This window comes from Phyllobates terribilis, unplaced genomic scaffold (genome assembly GCF_046119375.1).
Source record: "Phyllobates terribilis strain yellow unplaced genomic scaffold, ASM4611937v1 Scaffold_191__1_contigs__length_3620865, whole genome shotgun sequence".
NCBI classification, from domain to species: Eukaryota; Metazoa; Chordata; class Amphibia; order Anura; family Dendrobatidae; genus Phyllobates; species Phyllobates terribilis.
The window spans coordinates 3,299,169-3,320,472 of NW_027362951.1; positions in this window are offsets into that span (position 1 = coordinate 3,299,169).

A 21,304-nucleotide genomic window follows, 5' to 3' on the forward strand; every position below is an offset into this window, starting at 1 on the left:
GGACATCACTTGCTGCAATTCAATTTGTTTGCTCATTTGCATCACTGGGATCTATAGAACAAAGACAAATCAGTCTGGTTAATTCATTAGGTATTTCATTATATTAGTCCCCTCCTTAGGGCACTTGTACAGATTGTGGATGAGCCGTGGTAACCATGTGCAGATTACCCCTAATCACCACCATCCACCGGTACTTTTAGCTTGAGAACAAGTCAACTACTGGTGGTGCCTGGCAATCTGCGGTATGCACATCGGCTACAACTGCACCACTAGGCTGCGCTCACACGTTACAACCACATTGGTTTCTTTTGCCGCAGTATCGACAAAAATGCATACTTTTGTTGTGGTTTTCCCCAAAAAATAGCAAGAGCATTATGGCGCTTTCACCATGAAAATGCACAGTGTGAACGCAGCCTAATGGATCCAAGTTTTTAACTAACTGGCCGTCTGGAGAATTGGGGACAATAATTACACTTTTGAGAAATATGTAAAGGCCTGCCCATCCTGCCCCATGCTGTAATTCCACATGTTTACCAGCAGGGGAGGATAAACACATTCTGGCCTACACTGTGTATGATTATTACTCATTATTTGAGTATTTCTTACACATATTGTCACATTACACAAACGAGGAGGTGACATTATAATAAAATAATGCTGTGTACTTACAGGTGTCATTGTAAATGGTGGACGTAACCTTCCTGCCTCCAATTCCTCCCAGTTTATGGGCGAGAAGAATTGATGTCCTTTTAAACTGCTGCAAGCAACCTGTCTCTTCTCTGGTGATTTACACAAGAGCTGCAAATATATAAGAACCATTATTATATCACAAGTAATAATATAAATAATCCCAGAAAAACATCAGTGTCACAAATGTATTCTCATTTTCTTATAGAAAGATGAACTTATTATAACAACTATTTCTAGAGAGAAGTAGGATAGGATAGGACAGGATAGTACAGGATAGGACAAGATAGTACAGGATAGGACAGGATAGGACAAGATAGGACAGGATAGTACAGTACAGGATAGGACAGGATAGGACAAGATAGGACAGGATAGTACAGTACAGGATAGGATAGGACAGGATAGTACAGTACAGGATAGGATAGTACAGTACAGGATAGGATAGGACAGGATAGTACAGTACAGGATAGGAAAGAATAGTACAGGATAGGATAGTACAGCATAGGATAGGAAAGTACATTATAGGATAAGACAGGATAGGATAGGGCAGGGCAGGACAGTATAGGATAGGACAGGATAAGACTGGACAAGACAGGACAGGATAGTACAGGACAGGATAAGACAGGACAGGATGGGATACGATAGGACAGGTTAAGATAGGACAGGATAGGCCGTCTGTAGTAGATCAGATGGGGGCCGATGCCCAATGATCATGATGATTAGCTGTTTGAAGAGATTTTGGTGAGCGCGGCGGCCTCTTTATAGTATGAATAAGGCTGTACATAAGAACGCTGTACATATAGGAGGGGCTGTGCTGGGGGCTGCAGCTTTGTCCCAATCACTTGTATTGGATAAAGCTGAAATACCCAACACAATGGTGATGAAATGTTCAGCGTGTTATCACAACTCATGACAGTCCTATCTGTTCTATGTCTCCAGATATAAGGGTCTAATTACTCACTCTCTCTATGATGTCCCTGATGTTAGAATCCATGGTGTTCGGATAGCGAGGTTTATCATGCTGCACTGAACGCTTAATCCTTAGTCGATTCCGACCAGTATAGAACGGGTAAGATCCTGTGGCCATTTGGAAGACTGTGATCCCAAAAGAGAACAGGTCGACCGTGTAACTAAAGGGCTGCTGATGATGCATCTGTGGAAAAATCAGATTAAAAGGATAAGTTAGTATATTTTCCATCCTGGGAGACAAAGCAACCGTGGCCAGGTTTACCGGTAGTGTTCCTCCACTCCTAAGCCCCCATATACATTAGATAGATGTTGGCCAAAAGATCGTTGTTAGCTACCTCCCCCATAAACAGGAATGCACGGCTCGGGCGAGAGCTCCTTTGTTCTCGATGAGAAAGAAGCTGCTAGACTCCTCCGAAGAACAAAAGATCGGTCATTGGAAAACCGATGTGCTGTGGTTTTCTCCTCCCGGGTGAAGACTTGAGAGGTCCTCATACACATTAGACTGTTTGCTGAAACCTCTGATATTGGCAGGTTCGGCTGACTTACGTCTTATATGTATGGGGGCCCTTACACAGTCCATCAATTAGACAGCGTTAGTAAATGAGGGCCGCTGTGGTGATGGGTCTGTGATTGCACAAGCTCCACAGTAAGTGAAGATCACAGGTGGATAATAAGATGAGAGATATCAGTAGTCACATAGTCACCTCAGGAGCCATATAGCCGGGAGTGCCGGCAAAGTCACTGATCTTCTGAGAGCCAAATACATTCATTGCAGCAAGGCCGAAATCAGCGATCTTAGCGTGTCCATCGCTGTCCAGAAGGATGTTGTCTGGTTTTAAATCCCTGAAAAAAGAAAGAAAAATAGTTCTGTGAATCAGACGTGGATCAGTTGTAGTGCTTGGGTTGCTGTGGGGGCGGCTGCACAGGACCACTCACTAAACACTGGGGGGCAGAGTTACTAATCCCGTCTTGTGAAGACGTATACCAGACTGTCTGAAAACACACCAAATTTCATCACAGTAAATTTGGAGCATCTTTAGTGACTTTTGTCTGACGTTACACCACCTATTGATCGGATTACTTAGTTCTGGCACATTTCACTATTTTACAAAGTAAACCTTCTCCTATGTATAAAAAAGAAATGACTTATTACCGGTGAATAATCCCCCGGCTGTGGAGAAACTCTAGTCCACTCAAGATTTCTGCTGCAAGGAACCTAAGAAGGAAGAAAAAAATTCCTATAAGCATTAATACTTCTATAGAACCACTAATAACTATGATGGGAGACAGCGGCCACAGATATCACAGAGCTGCTGTAATCTTACCTGGTCGTGCAGACATCCAGGGGGGCTCTGGAATTGATAAATGCAGTCAAGTCGCCACCACTCAGATATTCCATGGCATAAAATGCATAGTCCTGTGTGAAAGGAGGGAAGATGATGGTAAATAATGTGGGTTTTATCCATCCTGATAACATTTACCATGGTTCAGGGAACTATACTGTATGTTCAGGAAAAAATGGCCCCATGATCTGCAAACTCTGGAGGCGTACGAGTTCAAGACTCAATCAAAATCCACTAATGATAGTCATCAGTAATGGCGGCAAGGGCACACAGCAGATCTTTTCATTTGCACTGGCCAAGATTGGATTTGCACTCTAATGTAAGCAACTAAACATGATGGGGGGAAAGGGGGAATTTCTAGAAGGAAAGGAGTCTCTTACCACTGTCTGGAAGGTGCCATAGGCGTGTGTGAAGAATCTGCTCTCTCCAGTGATTTCCAGGACCTCTCTCTCTAAGTGGATGGTGTCTCTAGCGTTCTCCACCAATTCCCTCTTCTTGACCATCTTGATCGCCAGCTGGTGTCCGCTGGTTTTATGTGTGGCCAGCATCACCTTGCCAAAGCTGCCCTCTCCAAGCTTCCTGGTAAAGGTGAAACTCTCCAGGGAAATACTTGCAGTCACTGGGTCTGAAACGCTGGTGGTCTGAGCACCAATTACTCCTAGAAAGAAAAACAGATAGATGAACTAACAATTAATTTTACTGTCGCACTCGCATATAATGCTACAATAAATTGACAATTATTTTAACCCAGTCATGAAGTTTGAACATGATGAAGCTGGATACCACCATGTTCCGGCCGGAGAGCCCCAAGTATAGAAGGTGGAGAGCTCTGATGTACATGGTAAGATGTACGGGATACGATTATGTCATTAGGTTACATTTTGTAAAATAAATTAACACTATATAAAGCATGGATGTGGTCTGTGACTTAATGACTATAGACTTTACCTTCTGGAGCTTGGTAGATGGCTTTGTCATTCTCACATCTTCTCTTTGTAGTGGTCTCAGTGTCAGATGTCCTCTTTCTCTTAAGTTGTTCTCTACAACTTAGATCTTCACCACTCTCATGATGTTTTTGAGATCTCCTTGTTTTAGCTGACCCGCTAAACCTTATTACAGAGGTATCATCCTTTCCACTCTCAGATTCCACCATTCTCCCTCTCTTATTTGGGGTTTCATCTGCCTTTTCAGGAGATGTGTTCCCTCTTTTTTTCCCCTTTTTAAGGGTCTTTTTCTGTAGAGGATGCCCAAAAGATGTTGTACAGGGATCTTCTGTCTTCTCAACAGGTACATCCTGTATAATGTCCTGAGAAGTTTCTCCTCTCTGAGAAAAACTCTCTTCCATGCATCTCTTTTTAGCGCTCCTCTTATTCTCCTCACCACACTTCCTCTTTCTTCCCATGATAAGTTAATATCAATGAAAAAGAATTTGCTAAGTACGCAAAAGTCGTCCTCACTCTTCAACAGTTGAAGATAAAGTAAGAAAAGTGATAGTGGAATCTTAACTTTACAATTCCATAGTATTGTGATATCATCGCCATTGTGACATCATCAGTCAGAGCGTAAGCGATGATGTCATCAACCGCTGAAGGTCTAAGTTTGACATAATCAGATGACCCAGTATGAGAAAAGGTTTGTTTTGCAGTGTAACATACCTTTTTTAAGATTCTACTGATGGGTCCTAAATGTTCTGCATCTAACTGTCCAAAAAACTATGAGCACCTAGAAAAAAAACAAGAACCGATGAACCAACAAATATAAAGTTTAATAAATAAATGTATCTTTATTAGATATACAAAATTGCTGGACATGATCTGATTAAAAACAACATATGCACAAAGACATATTAAAATAACAATCGGAGATGGAGGAACACAGCAGTGTTACAGAATATAGTAAGGAGGACACCAAATCGCCTAAATATAGCAGCAGAAATAATCAATTGTGACATTAGGGTACACGTAAAGATTGCAGAAGGAAGAGGAACAGTGACTTCCCAAATAAATAAGTATAAGAGAAATAGTTCTGTGCTCCAGTATATGACACCACAACACAGGTCAAGACAAGTAAATCCCGGTGTTTTCAGGCCCATATTGCCCACGAGGTGAATGTTTCTGTGTCCTCCCCTCACCGTCCTGTTCACTAAACTAAGGTGAATTTACCAACCTGATATTATGTACCAGGACTCATCTAAAACCAAGTATCTCCCTTCATGTCAGCCATGTTCCCTACTGGCAGAGGTCCCTTTCATTAGGAGAATGTCCCCTGCTACACGGCAAACATCACTGAGGTCTCCAAAGTACCCAAAATATTAGGCAGGTGGTGTTCATGTTATGGCTGATGGGTGTATATCTGCAGTGATGTACATGAATGAAAATAGGAACTAATCCTTATATTTCACATTCTGCCTCCTACTGCCGCTATCCACAGCCCTGTGTTGTGTAGAGGCCACACTGACATTTCATCTACATACAAGAGTATACAAATCTCTACATTCTCCAGTGGGTTTTATACTGTGGTGTTTTGTCCACAGTGATGTAATACCCTGCAATATCCACAGGATGACGTAGTTTCATGGCTTTATCTCTCTATGGATGTAATGTTACTGTATTATTACTGCGAGGAAAAAAGTAAAAAGAAATTGGCCAGCACTATGGATCACTTGGCTGCACTGGAAGAGCAGCCATGTCATGTATATAATGGATCTCCCAGGATATACGACCACAAGGTCAGTGCTGGACACTCTGAAAGGTGTAGTCCACATACAGGATCTTCAAAGAAAAGATAAAAGCATGTCAGTCACCCTGGAAGTAAAATGCCCATATACTTTATTTCTGTGCAGCGGTGGATGGGATGTGCACACAGGCAACATGAAAATGTATCGGCCGTTTCGCACTGTGACTAACGCTTCATCTGGCCCGAGTCTATCATGACATCAGTGTATGCCTTATATACGCCCTGCTACAAAGTGTCATGGTAGAAACTTATTCTGCTGCATTCGATAGAGGAAGGTCAAGTGGACAAAATATGAATTAGAAGAACACTCTCATGTCAAATTTAGCATTTAACCCCAGAGGTCCTAATGTGTTAGTATGGAGGATCCATTATGCTTCTTTTCTTAATAGGATCTTATGTCTGTCACCACCCCCGAGTGGTGGTGGGACCTTTTCTAAACCTGCAAACTGTAATATATTAATTTTCCCTTCTTGCTTTTTATTTATATGTTCGATTAAATGAGGAGAAAAAGCTCCTGTATTAATTGATTTAAAATGTTCCTTTTGTTTAGACCTGTAGGTTACGTATTGTTCTTCCTATATAAAACGCTCCTCATTCACAGAGCAGGACATAGACTATGATGTTTATTGGCATGAAATAAACTCATTACCCTGATGCGTTATGTTTCACAGTCTGATGTAGTTCGTTTTCTCATTATAATCACATATTGTGCAATTGCCCCATCTGTAATTTCCGTTTGGTGCGGATTTTTCTAACCAGGTGGTTTTCCTATCACTAAAGCGGCTCCTCACTAAAATGTATTTTTTTATTGCAATTGCGTTTCAGGCCACTACTTTATAATCTGGATAATTTTCAATTATATGCCAATAGTTTTATAAATAACTGATTTTATAGACGCAGGTAAGGGACGGTGTTTAACAGAAAAGCAAAAGTGATTTTCTATTCTTCTTTCTTCATCTTTAGAATATAAAAGGCAATTGGAGCTTACTCCATTCAGAGCTTCTGGGATTCATTTTTTGGGTATCATCTTTTTGTGAATCTTTCTTTTAATTATGTGTCCTGTTCCATGAAATTCTCCATAATATTATATATACATCGCATTCACAAGAAGTGACTGTATGGATTGGATTTTCTACATGTGGAGCATGTGCACTTTCTTATTGCCGGAAAGACTAGTTTTCTGTAGTTTTTAGTAATGATTTCATTGTTTATTATAGAGACTGAAATCTCTAATAATTCTATTCTGATATCACTAAACTTGCTAGTAAATTTCATATACATTTTTTCAATATTATTTAAATCATTAACAAACTGGTTAAATTGTGAGTCTGTACCAGAACATATCAGAAAAATGTTGTCCACAAAACAGCAAAAAATACAAATAAATCTGATGAACGGATGACTTTAGATTAAAATATAATTATTTTCAAAAACGGTCATAAAATATTGGTGTAAATACATATGACGAAGAATCCTACCGCTGTGCCGAACTGCTGATGATGCCATTTATTATTGAATTTAAAAGCATTATCAGTAAGTATGAAATGTAATGCTTCGCTCATAAATACAATGAATTGTTCATTTGTATTTGAGTTAATCAGAATGTCTTGGACCGCATGGAGACCCCCGTCCTGGGGAATCCTGGTGTACAGACTTTTAGTTTCAATAGAAGCCAAAAGGAAAACCGGTTGCCAAGTGAAGTCTTCCAAAGTGCTCAAGAAATAGTCTGTGTCCATTATATAGGACCGTACATCACTGTACCTAATCATTATTAAGGGCCATAGGATTCTGCTGGCCAGACACATTGGAGAATTTTAGTGTTAACTTTCTGAAAAAGTTTTTTTATATTACATACAGATTCCCAGAGCAGAGTTATTTTGATAACACCCAAAGTCCCAGGAAAATAATTAATGTTTTCTGAATGTTGTTCTGGAATCATTGGATGGTGTTACGGATCCGGGTGGGGGAACCTCTGTGCTGCGGTGCAAGGAGGGGCCAGTGGGGCGTGACTAAGTATCAACTCGGTCCGACCAAAGTCGCACGGCGGCTCAGTCGACTCCGTGAACCAGGGAGGAACTGAGCAGAGGGACCAGGTGCCACTCTGGGACTGACCTTGTATAAGAGCAGGTGAATCCCACGGGTCAGGAGGCAGGAACTGACCGGTACAACAGATGAGCTTCGGCTGGCAGGCTGACGGGTGATCCGGGTAGACAAGCAGGCAGATAGTCAGGCGTGTGTTCCGGGTAGGCAAACTTGCGGCACAACAGGTAGCTGGCTGGTGCTTCCAGGTAAGCAGGCAGGCACGGCAGGTAACAGGCAGGTGCTTCCAGGTAAGCAGGCACGGCAGGTAACAGGCAGGTGCTTCCAGGTAAGCGGGCTGGCAGGCACGGCAGGTAACAGGCAGGTGCTTCCAGGTAAGCGGGCTGGCAGGCACAGCAGGTAACAGGCAGGTGCTTCCAGGTAAGCAGGGGGGCAGAGCCCATAGACAGACTGGCAGACTGGACTGTAGACAGACTGTCGGGCTGGAGAGTAGTTAGGCTGGCGGAGTGGACTGAAGATCAGACTGGCGGACAGGACTGACTTGCAGAGGACCTGGGGGCTGAAGCAAAGTAAGAATCATAAAGCCACAATCTTGCACGGGCACCTCCATATTGGAGGAGGTGCCATTTATAGGGGAAGTCCTCCGGCCATTGGCCGGGGACTTTTTAGGACAGCGCGCGCGATTCAACAAAATCGATGTAGGTCTTTCTTTTGAGTACCTATTGAAGAAAGGAGAATTGACAAGAGTGCTATTTAGGGAGACCTTGTTACTCTGTTACCTGAGATATGTTGGTAATAGTGTTGAGCGAGCACTAAAATGCTCGGGTGCTCGAAGCTCGGGCCGAGCTCACCGTGATAGTGGAGTGCTCGACCATTTTTGCGGCGGCACCCCCGGCAGTCTGTAGAAAGCCTAAAAAGTGCCCAAAACTATAGTGACAGTGCTCAAAAGACATGGGGACAGCATGGGAATCGCCCCAGGAAGCATTTCTGACCCCCAGGTCACTGCTGTCAACAACGTGGTCAGAGGTATTAAGCCACTTTTACGGGCTCACAATAAAACGTTCAAAAACGAAACTGAAACGCTTTTCCTGTGAAATATGTTAAGGAACTTCCTTTCCGGGATAAAGACTTGTGTATAAGGTAAAATAAATAACCAAAAACAAAAATACTCCTCCACACCTTGGGCTATGTTCACAAGTAGCATTTTTTATGCGTTTTTGCACTTTTGTATTGCTTTCAACCGTGACAAATGCATTCACCGGGAAATGTCATTTTAACATTTTACAATCTTATCTGGCCATGTGCTGTGTGACACATGCATACAGTGCTGAAAAGACATGGGAACATCATGGGGAAGAACCCTGGAAGCATCTCTGACACCCAGGTCACTGCCTAAAAGTGTGCCCATCAGAAGTGATCCTTGCCGCATCAGAAGATGCAGACTTGCAACTATCCCTGTGCAAGTCCTTGTCCCAGGGCAGTGTTCAATTGTACCTTCCCCAATACCATACTGCTAGCTTGCTTGCACTTAAAATTGGGCCTTATAGGCAGGTGGAGGCAGACACCCTCCACCATGTCTTGGCATCCCCAGACACCCCACGGCCGGGTGCCCACACACGGTCCCCAGCCGCCTTGGGGCGGCCGGGTGTCCATAAACGGTCCCCAGCTGCCCCTATTTGAAGGACAGCCTAACCACAAACACGTGGACATATGAATGTGGCCAGGGATGGTCCATCTGACTGACGCCGTCACACTGGGTTAATATTGTGGAAGCCGGGACACAGTTGGACACTGGGATGCAACACGTCCTCCAGACATAGAGGATTGCGGGTCCTGGGTCAATCAGGCTTCAACACAAAGTTCAGAAGGTAGACAGCAGCAGTGGTCGGCCTCCTACACAACGAGTAAATTATTCATGATCATGAGGCCATCCATCTCCTTAGCTTTCTGTTCCTTGGAATGCAAGCGCATGTTTGTAGTAGCGGCTAGGCCTGAGGTGGTCAGGGTTGGCATATCCTACCTCCTCCGAGGATTGCTGGATGTTTTCCTGCTACTATCCCAGTTCTATGACTCCCGCTAAAACAAAGCTTCAGGTGATGAATGATGGATGAGGTGGTGGCAAAGGAGAAAGATCAGGAGGAACAGGGACCATTCACATCAATATCAGGCCAGTCAACCACACATGTCTTGTAGGATATGTTTCTGTACCAAAAGGAGCGGTTCGGCTACACAGTTATAGGGCATACAGTGAGTGCAATGCCTACCAAAAATTTCGAGGCACTCCAGTGCCCCTTGGAAGTTACATGGAGGTAGAGGGCCTTAACTAAACCGTTTTTTCCATTTATAGCAACTGGGTCTCCTGTACACTGTTGGCCTAAGCAGTGAATGGAAGGCTTTCCAAAAACTATGAGGAACTGCAATGCCCCTTGAAGCAGACGTGGATTACAGCGTACTAAATACCTTTTACCCATTATTGGGGAGTGGGTCTCCCTTAGTGTTCGCCTATGCATTGAAAAGCAAAAGCTGACTAAAATTAGGAGGAATTGCAATGTCCATTGGAAGAGTCGTGGAGGTTAGAGTTAATTAAAAACAACATTTCAATGCCCCTTGGAAGAGCTGTGGAGTTCAGAGTGGTTTAACAAGATGCTTTTAATGCCCCTTTGAAGAGTGGTGGAGGTCACAGTAGCTTAATAAGATGGTTTTAAAGCCCCTTGGAAGAGACGTGGAGGTCACAGTGGAATAAAAAGACAATATCAATGCCCCTTGGAAGAGTGGTGGAGGTCGCAGTTGCTTAACAAGACGGTTTTAAAGCCCCTTGGAAGAGACGTGGAATAAAAAGACAATATCAATGCCCCTTGGAAGAGTGGTGGAGGTTGCAGTAGCTTAACAAGACGGTTTTAATGCCCTTTGGAACAGTGGTGGAGATCGCAGTAGCTTAACAAGATGGTTTTAATGCCCCTTGGAAGAGTGGTGGAGATCACAGTAGCTTAACAAGACGGTTTTAATGCCCCTTGGAAGAGACGTGGAGGTCACAGTAGCTTAACAAGACGGTTATAATGGCCCTTGGAAGAGACGTGGAGTTCAGAGTGGTTTAACAAGACGGTTTTAATGCCCCTTGGAAGAGTGGTGGAGGTCACAGTAGCTTAACAAGACGGTTTTAATGCCCCTTGGAAGAGACGTGGAGGTCATAGTGGTTTAACAAGATGGTTTTAATGCCCCTTGGAAAAGACGTGGAGGTCAGAGTGGTTTAACAAGATGCTTTTAATGCCCCTTGGGAGAGTGGTGGAGGTCGCAGTAACTTAACAAGGTGGTTTTAATGCCCCTTGGAAGAGACGTGGAGTTCAGATTGGTTTAACAAGACGGTTTTAATGCCCCTTGGAAGAGACGTGGAGGTCAGAGTGGTTTAACAAGACACTTTTAATGCCCCTTGGGAGAGTGGTGGAGGTCACAGTAGCTTAACAAGACTGTTTTAAAGCCCCTTGGAAGAGACGTGGAGGTCACAGTGGAATAAAAAGACAATATCAATGCCTCTTGGAAGAGTGGTGGACGTCACAGTAGCTTAACAAGACTATTTTAATGCCCCTTACAAGAGCCATGCAGTACAGCATATTCAAAACATTATTCCCATTAATGGGGAGTGGGGCTCCCATAGTCTTTGCCTATGCCTTCCAAGCAAAAGCTGCCAAAAATTAGGACGGAGGAACTTGCAATGCTGGCAAACAAGAGCCATACAGTACAGCATATTCAAAACATTATTCCCATTATTGGGGAGTGGGTCTCCCATAGTCTTTGCCTATGCCTTCCAAGCAAAAGCTGCCAAAAATTAGGACGGAGGAACTTGCAATACTGGCAACATGGACCATGGTCACCCTGGTGGTATAGTGGTGGTAGAGGCTGAGGATAAGGAGAAGAGCAAAATACAGCCGAAATGAGGAAGCGTATACCCATATGTGGGTGTGAAGCGGTGCATGGGAATACACCTCCCGAAATAACACAGTGGATTTGACTTTATGTTACTCTGCTGTCATTTGGTGGTGATGAGAAGACTGGCCCAATTCAGCCCTTGTTCATTTTGATAAGGGTCAGCTTGTCAGCATTGTCAGTTGACATGCGTTTGCGCTTATCAGTTATAATTCCCCCAGCGGCACTAAAAACACGCTCCGATAAAACGCTAGCTGCAGGGCAGGCCAAGACCTCCAAGGCGTACAGAGCGAGTTCATTCCAAGTGTCCAGCTTGGATACCCAATAATTAAAAGGCACAGAGCAATCACGGAGGACGCTGGTAAGGTCGGCAAGGTACTCCCTCACCATCTTTTGAAACTTTCCACTCCTTGTGAGTACCCCGCGCCTCAGGGCCTGTAAGCGGGGCGGGTCTCCGAAAACTGTCCCAGAATGTTGACAGTGTTCCCCTGCCTCTGCTGGATTGCAGTTGCTTCTCTCTCGCCTGTACGCCTTGGTTGGTCAACGAACTGTGACCTCTGCTGCTAGCGTGTTCAGATGGGAATTTTTTTAACAGTTCTGCAGCAAGGGCCTTCTGGTACTGCCACATTTTTGTAGACCCCTCCACCTCAGGAATAAGAGAGTGAAAGTTCTCCTTGTAGCGGGGGTCTAAAAGTGTCACCAACCAGTAATGACTGTCACCCAACATTTTGACAACGTGAGGGTCACGGTTAAGGCAGTGTAACATAAAGTAAGCCATGCGTGCCAGACTGGTAACGGACAAGACTTCCGTGTCCTCACCAAGATGACGACTGACCATGCTCTACTCCTCCTCCTCCTCCCCCCTGTCCTCAGGCCACCCACGCTGAACCGACGGTATGACAGTTGTACAGGTACTACCGTCTACAGCGCATGATACCAGCTCCTGTTCTTCCTCCTCCTCCTCCTCCTCTCCCTCATTGTCCCCAATGCACGTTGGGATGAGATGAGGCTGGGCTGTGTGTAATCGCCCGTTACGGCTTCTTGATCCATATCATCATACTCTGGCTGCAAAGCCTGCTCTTTAATTCTCTACAGAGAGCATTGCAAAAGACAGACAAGTGGGATGCTGACGCTAATGATGACGTCATCGCCACTCACCATCTTGGTGGACTCCTCAAAGTTTGTCAGGATGGTACATATGTCAGACATCCAGGTCCACTCCTGTGGTCTTATGTGTGGAGTCTGACCTGAATATCGACGGCCTTGTTGCAGCTGGTACTCCACAACTGCTCTCTTCTGCTCACAAATCCTTTGCAACATGTGGAGGGTAGAGTTCCATCGTGTGGGGACATCACACACCAGTCGTGCTGGAAGCTGCAAACGCTGCTGCAACACAGCAAGGGCGGCTGAAGCTGTAGCCGACTTGCGAAAATGAGCTGACAGGCGCCGTACTTTGACGAGCAAATCTGGCATCTCGGGGTATGATTTAAGAAAGCGCTGAACCACAAGGTTAAGCACATGAGCCAGGCATGGTACGTGTGTGATCTCGCCTCGCCTCAGAGCCGTCACCAGGTTACGGCCATTGTCACACATGACAATGCCTGGATGCAGGTTCAGCGGTCTCAGCCACAGATCTGCCTGCTCTTTCACAGCTGTCCACAACTCACAAGCAGTGTGAGGTTTATCACGTAAGCTTATGAGTTTCAGCACAACCTGTTGCCGCTTGGCTGAGGCAGTACTGCAGTGCTTCCAGCTTGTAACTGATGTGCTGATATGTGAGCTGGAGGCTGAACATGAGGAGGAGGAGGATGATGCATAGGAGCTGTACACTGTGGGGGCAACTCTGACTGACATAGGGCCCGCAATCCTCTGTGTGGGGAGGATGTGTTCCGTCCCAAGGTCCGACTGGGTCCCGGCTTGCACTATGTTTACCCAGTGTGCCGTCAGGGAGATGTACCGTCCCTGGCCACAAGCACTTGTCCACGTGTCCGTGATGTATTAGATGTATCTTACATGTGCCGTGTACCTCCAGCATAAATGTTACTCCTTGATTGGAGTGTATTTCTGGCGTAAGCTTGGCTATGATTGGGTCACAGTTAACATTGATCTGTATTGGGCTCTTTTCTTTTTAACATATTTATTAATGACCTTGGCCAGAGCTTACAGAGTAGAATTTCAATATTTGAAGGCGATTTTTAAAATCTTTCATAATCTGCTTCATCCAATAAGCATTCAAGTTTATATAGCTTGGAGGTTGAAGCTCTGCATAAAAATGATGATATGGTCAAAATACTCACTTCTGCACCCAGAGCAGAAGATTTTGTCCAGTAACAAGATGGCGGTCATACTCAGACACTATGTGGTGATAATATATGGCCATTGTGTGGTGATAATATCTGGTCATTGTGTGGTGCCATTTTTCCCCTTCAAATTGTTTATGACTGGTTAATAAATTTTGGTATAGTGAACTTGTTCAGTAGCAATATGGTGATGATTGTTATTTGGTAACTCTCTGATTACTATTTAGAAGTTTTACCTAGAAAATGATCTTACTGCTGTGTTTTCTATGAGGTTTACATATTTTCTTTTTTCTAATGTAGGTAAGATAAACACATACCGTATTTTTCGGACTATAAGGCACACCGGACCATAAGACGCACCCCAAATTTTGGGGTGGAAAATAGGAAAAAAAAATGTTTTTATAAAATGGTGGTCCGTCTTATAGTCTGAATAGGTATATAGGTATCTTACCTGGGGGGTGGTCCCTCAGGAGGTAGGGTCCCTCAAGAAGCCGGCGGAAGTGGAGGAATGCTGTGAACCCGGAGTGTTCCAGCAGCGGGGAGTTGCGGTGGTGGTGGAGCAGGATCGTAAGAAGCAGAAGGCTCCGTTCCCTCCCTCAGAAACCTGGCGGTGGCAGAAGAGGTGAGATGCTCGGGGCCGGTGTCTGGCTGTAGGCGGTGAGGCAGAGCGAGGAGTATGCGCTGCTTTTATGGTGTGTGCCGCCATCGATCCACCACCACCGCAACTCCGCAGACATTCAGACCATAAGACGCACCCCTCATTTTCCTTCCAAATTTTGGGAGGGAAAAAGTGCGTATTATGGTCCAAAAAATACGGTATGTCTTTATAGGATGTAGAATTCTACAGAACCCTGTACATCAGGCCAACATGCTTTTCTGGTCCAGATCCAAATTTTCATTGGGGCCCATTATTCCACTACGTATACATCCTAATGAATCAGCCCCATACTGTTTAACCCTTTAAGGACCGAGCCACTTTGTATATTAATGACCGAATCTCAATTTTCTAATCTGACATGCGTCACTTTTTGTGGTAATAACTCTGGAACACTTCAACATATTCCAGTGATTCTGAGGTTATTTTACGTGACACATTGTACTTCAGGATAGTAGTAAATCTAGGTCGATACGATTTGTGCTTATGTATGACAATATCTAAAATTTGACAAAAATGTGGAAAATGTGCAATTTTCGAACTTTTAATTTTTTCTGCTTTTAAAACAGTCATACCACACAAAATAATTCATAAATAACATTCACCACATTTCTACTTTACATCAACATCATTCTTGAAATGACTTTTTTTTGCTAAATTATTGAAAAGGTTAAAAGTTTATCAGCAATTTTTCATTGTTTCATTGAAATTTAGAAAACCTTTATTTTTAGAACCGCTTCACTTTTGAAGTCGTCTAGATGTGAGAAAACTGGCAAAAAATGCCACATTTTAAAATCTGTATCCCTCTAAGTATTCAAAACCACATTCAGAAAGTTTGATAACTATTTAGGCGCTTCACAGGAATAAATTCAACTTGGAAAAACCTGGAAAAAAAAAAATGAAAATTTACATTTTCTTTACTAAAATGTCTCTTAAGCCCCACATTTTAAATTTTTGCAAATGTAAAAGGTGGAAATAGACACCACAGTTTGTTGTGAAATTTCTCCTGAGTAGAACAATACAATATATGTGGTGGAAATAAAAAGAATTTTGAGAAAACTACTGTTAGGGCACATGCAGGGCTTGGAAGGGAAGTAGCGCTGTATGATTTTTAGAGCGTAAATTTGTCTGCAATAGATTGCAGACGCCATGTTGCATGTGACCCGAATTTGGAGTCTATACCCCTCAAGGAATATATTGACGAGTGTGATGAACGTCTTGAACATACATGTGTTTCATAGAATTTTATAATATTTTTTAGCAGACAAGATAATCTTTTCAGGATTTCATATACAATTTTTTTATCTCGTTTTATTCCCCTTTTTGTTTGGCAGCAAAATGCAAAAGTTTTTGCCACTTTTTTTTTTTTTTTTTTACGGTGCTCACTTTAGGGGTTAAATTGAGTGACAGTTTCATACATCACATTATTCCGGCCGCCACGATTCCAAATATCTGTACTTTTTTTCTTTATTTTTGTTTTTAAATAAATATGCACATTTATTGGTGTAATATTTTTTGTTCTTTGGTTATTTTTTTTTAAATCATTTTTATGATTTTTTTAACTTTTTTTCCCTTTTTTTCTTAGTCCCTCTATGGAACTTTAACTTTTATTTGTCTGGTCACTGGTCTCATGCACTGTAACACACATGTATAGCAATTAGTGTTGAGCGAGTATGTTCTGTTAACCCTTTCGCCGAGTATGCTCGGGCCGAGCTCCGAGTATTTACAGCTGCTCGGTGATATGTTTGAATCGCTCCCGTGTGCATGATTGCAACTGTTTGACAGTTTTAATACATGTGAGGAATGTCTATTTCTTACACATTCCTCACATGTAATAAAGCTGTCAAACAGTTGCAAATCATGCACACGGGAGCGATTCAAACATATCACCGAGCAGCTGTAAATACTCGGAGCTCGGCCCGAGCATACTCGGAACAGAACATACTCGCTCAACACCAATAGCAATGCATAAGACCTATCATATTAAACTGGCAGCCTACGGCTGGGTCTAACAGGCCACCGTACCTAGCAGACCAGGAGGTCATTGTTTGACCTCCGGGTACCATGACAACTTTCAACTCCTGGTGATTGTGTCGATGGGGTGCTGATGGTGGTGAGAGGGGGAGCCCTCTCCCTGTTACAACTTATAAATGCCGCGATCACTATGGATCGTGGCATCTGGAAGGTTAATCAGCCAGGGTCAGTTCTAGCACCGGCTATGGCTGTTACCACAGGAGCTCAGCTGTCAGATAAGCCGAGCTCCCGGTGCTGATCGTGCAGGGAAGTGATGGTGTTTCAGCACCTCTCGCCGATCTCATGGTTTGCGTGGTTAGTCTTATACTCGCTCAAGATGTGCCATATCCATCATTCATCGTTAAGGGCTTCATTTTGTCATAAGCAACGTCCTGACTGAAGCGTCAATGTTCTCCACAACCTCCTCCTGTCCTGACACAGAACCGTCCCTTTTGCTTTACAGGACAAAATAGCAGAACGCACAAGCCTTAACCCCATAGTGTCACAGACAGTTTTGGCCTCTATTTGTGTGATCCAGGAGTGATAATGTCTTCAGTAAAAGTGAGAGCATTTTATCCCAGGGCGAATGTAAACAGTTTGTTTTGGACAGATCAAATATGACAATAACAAATTTATATAGTTTACTGTTGTACAATTAATACGCTCATGGATAAAAAAAAATCTTCTGATTTTGGGTCATCAAATTCTGAGAGCTATAATTTCGCAATTTTCGGACAACTGAACTGTACGAGGGCTTATTGCTTGTGCTACTAGCTGTAGTTTACATTAGTGTCATTTTGTGGTACATGCGACTTTTTGATATATTTTTCTTTACAGTTTGGATGGAATCAATTCTATATTTTGATCATGGAATCTTTATTCAATATGATCACGACAATATCAAATTTATATACTGTAGATTTTTTTCTTATTTTTTGCTGCTTTTGCAGAAGAACTTGCATTAAAAAAATACTTATTTGTCACCATATTCTGATAATCATAACCTTTATTTCCCCACAGATTGGGCTGCATGAGGACTTGTTTTTTCTGGGACAATTTTGGGGTTTTTAAGGTTTTTTTTATCATCATTTATCATTATTTTGGTAGCAGGCAGGAGCAAAAAAGATTAAATCTGTGTTTGGTTTTAAATTTTAGTCTTTACAAAGAGTAACTGACATGTGTAAGAAAGTCCTTACCAAGAGCTGGAAGAGCTGGGAAAACAGTGTGGACAATTTCTTCTTTAAAGCAGAGAATGAAGTTTATTCAGAGGTACGCGGCAGAACAGTTCAGAATGCAGACAGGGAAAATGCACTGGCACTCTCAGGTGTCCAGATCAGCAACACAGCATTGGAATATCTAGTGGTGGTCTGGCCATGGTGTGGATGTGTTGTGGCGATGGACTGGCCCCGAACAACAATATCAGAGCCTTTTTATACATGGCTTAAACAAAGGAACTACATATTGCGGCAAAAGGCGTATACAGTGGGTACGGAAAGTATTCAGACCCCTTTAAATTTTTCACTCTTTGTTTCATTGCAGCCGTTTGGTAAATTCTAAAATGTTAATTTTTTTTCTCATTAACGTACACTCTGCACCCCATCTTGACTGAAAAAAAACAGAAATGTAGAAATTTTTGCAAATTTATTAAAAAAGAAAAACTGAAATATCATATGGTCATAAGTATTCAGACCCTTTGCTCATATTTAAGTCACATGCTGTCCATTTCCTTGTGATCCTCCTTGATATGGTTCTACTCCTTCATTGGAGTCCAGCTGTGTTTAATTAAACTGATAGGACTTGATTTGGAAAGGCACACACCTGTCTATTTAAGACCTCACAGCTCACAGTGCATGTCAGACCAAATGAGAATCATGAGCTCAAAGGAGCTGCCCAAGGAGCTCAGAGACAGAATTGTTGCAAGGCACAGATCTGGCCAAGGATACAAAAGAATTTCTGCATTAGTCAAGGTTCCTAAGAGCACAGTGGCCTCCATAATCCTTAAATGGAAGAAGTTTGGGACCACCAGAAGTCTTCCTAGACCTGGCCATCCAGCCAAACTGAGCAATCGTGGGAGAAGAGCCTTGGCGAGAGAGTTAAAGAAGAACCACAAGATTACTGTGGCTGAGCTCCAGAGATGCAGTAGGGACATGGGAGAAAGTTCCACAAAGCCTCTCCTCAGTGCAAGACATATGAAAGCCCGCATTGAGTTTGCTCAAAAACACATGAAGGACTCACAGACTATGAGAAATAAGATTCTCTGGTCTGATGAGACGAAGATAGAACTTTTTGGTGATAATTCTAAGCGGTATGTGTGGAGAAAACCAGGCACTGCTCATCACCTGCCCAGTACAATCCCTACAGTGAAACCTGGTGGTGGCAGCATCATGCTATGGGGGTGTTTTTCAGCTGCAGGGACAGGACGACTGGTTGCAATTGAAGGAAACATGAATACGGCCAAGTGCAGAGATATCCTGGATGAAAATCTCTTCCAGAGTGCTCTGGGCCTCAGACTTGGCAGAAGGCTCACCTTCCAACAAGACAATGACCCTAAGCACACAGCTAAAATAACAAAGGAGTGGCTTTAGAACAACTCTGTGACCATTCTTGACTGGCCCAGCCAGAGCCCTGACCTAAACCCAATTGAGCATCTCTGGAGAGACCTGAAAATGGCTGTTCACCAATTTTCACCATCCAACCTGATGGAACTGGAGAGGCTCTGCAAGGAAGAATGGCAGAGGATTCCCAAATCCAGGTGTGAAAAACTTGTTGCATCATTCCCAAGAAGACTCATGGCTAAATACTTATGACCATGTGATATTTCAGTTTTTCTTTTTAAATACATTTGCAAACATTTTTACATTTATGTTTTTTTCAGTCAAGATGGGGTGCAGAGTGTACAGTCATGGCCAAAAGTATTGAGAATGAGACAAATAGTAATTTTTCCAAAGTTTACTGCTTCATTTTTTGTAATGGCAATTTGCATATACTCCTGAATGTCAAAGAGTGATCAGCTTAACAGCAATTACTGTACTTGCAAAGTCAATATTTGCCCAGAAAATGAACTTTAACCCCCAAAACACATTTCAACATCATTGCAGTCCTGCCTTAAAAGGAGCAGCTAACATCGTTTTAGTGATTGATCCATTAACACAGGTGTGGGTGTTGATGAGGACAGGGCTGGCGATCAATCAGTCATGATTAAGTAAGAATGACATCACTGGACACTTTAAAATGAGGCTGGTTCTTGGTATCATTGTTTCTCTTCAGTTAACCATGGTTATCTCTAAAGAAACACGTGCAGCCATCATTGCACTGCACAAAAATGGCCTAACAGGGAAGAGTATCGCAGCTACAAAGATTGCACATCAGTCAACAATCTATCGCATCATCAAGAACTTCAAGGAGAGAGCTTCCATTGTTGTCAAAAAGGCTCCAGGGCGCCCAAGAAAGACCAGCAAGCGCCAGGACTGTATCTTAAAACTGTTTCAGCTGCGGGATCGGACTACCAGCAGTGCCGAGCTTGCTCAGGAATGGCAGCAGGCTGGTGTGAGTGCTTCTGCACGCACTGTGAGGCGGAGACTCTTTGAGCAAGGGCTGGTTTCAAGGAGGGCAGCAAAGAAGCCACTTCTCTCCAGAAAACACATCAGGGACCGACTGATATTCTGCAAAAGGTACAGGGAGTGGACTGCTGAGGACTGGGGCAAAGTTATTTTCTCTGATGAATCCCCTTTTCGATTGTTTGGGACATCTGGAAAACAGCTTATTCGGAGAAGAAGAGGTGAGCGCTACCACCAGTCTTGTCTCATGCCAACTGTAAAGCATCCTGAAACCATTCATGTGTGGGGTTGCTTCTCAGCCAAGGGAATCAGCTCACTCACAGTCTTGCCTAAAAACACAGCCATGAATAAAGAATGGTACCAGAATGTCCTCCAAGAGCAACTTCTCCCAACTGTCCAAGAGCAGTTTGGCGCCCAACAATGCCTTTTCCAGCATGATGGAGCACCTTGCCATAAAGCAAAGGTGATAACTAAATGGCTGATGGAACAAAACATAGAGATTTTGGGTCCATGGCCTGGAAACTCCCCAGATCTTAATCCCATTGAGAACTTGTGGTCAATCATCAAGAGACGGATGGACAAACAAAAACCAACAAATTCTGGCAAAATGCAAGCATTGATTATGCAAGAATGGACTGCTATCAGTCAGGATTTGGTCCAAAAGTTGATTGAGAGCATGCCAGGGAGAATTACAGAGGTCTTGAAGAAGAAGGGGCAACACTGCCAATATTGACTTGCTGCATTAACTCATTCTAACTGTCAATATAACCTATTGGTACTCATAATATGATTGCAATTATATTTCTGTATGTGATATAAACATCAGACAAACACTAATAAAAACCAGAGGCCAGCAGATCATGTGAAAATATAATTTTGGTGTCATTCTCAAAACTTTTGGCCATGACTGTACTTTAATGAGAAAAAAATCAACTATTTAGAATTTACCAAATGGCTGCAATGAAACAAAGAGTGAAAAATGTAAAGGGGTCTGAATACTTTCCGTACCCGCTGTACATGATAACCTCATACTGCAGGGAAAACATGCGTCTTAGAACAACAAATAATGCAACATGACAATAT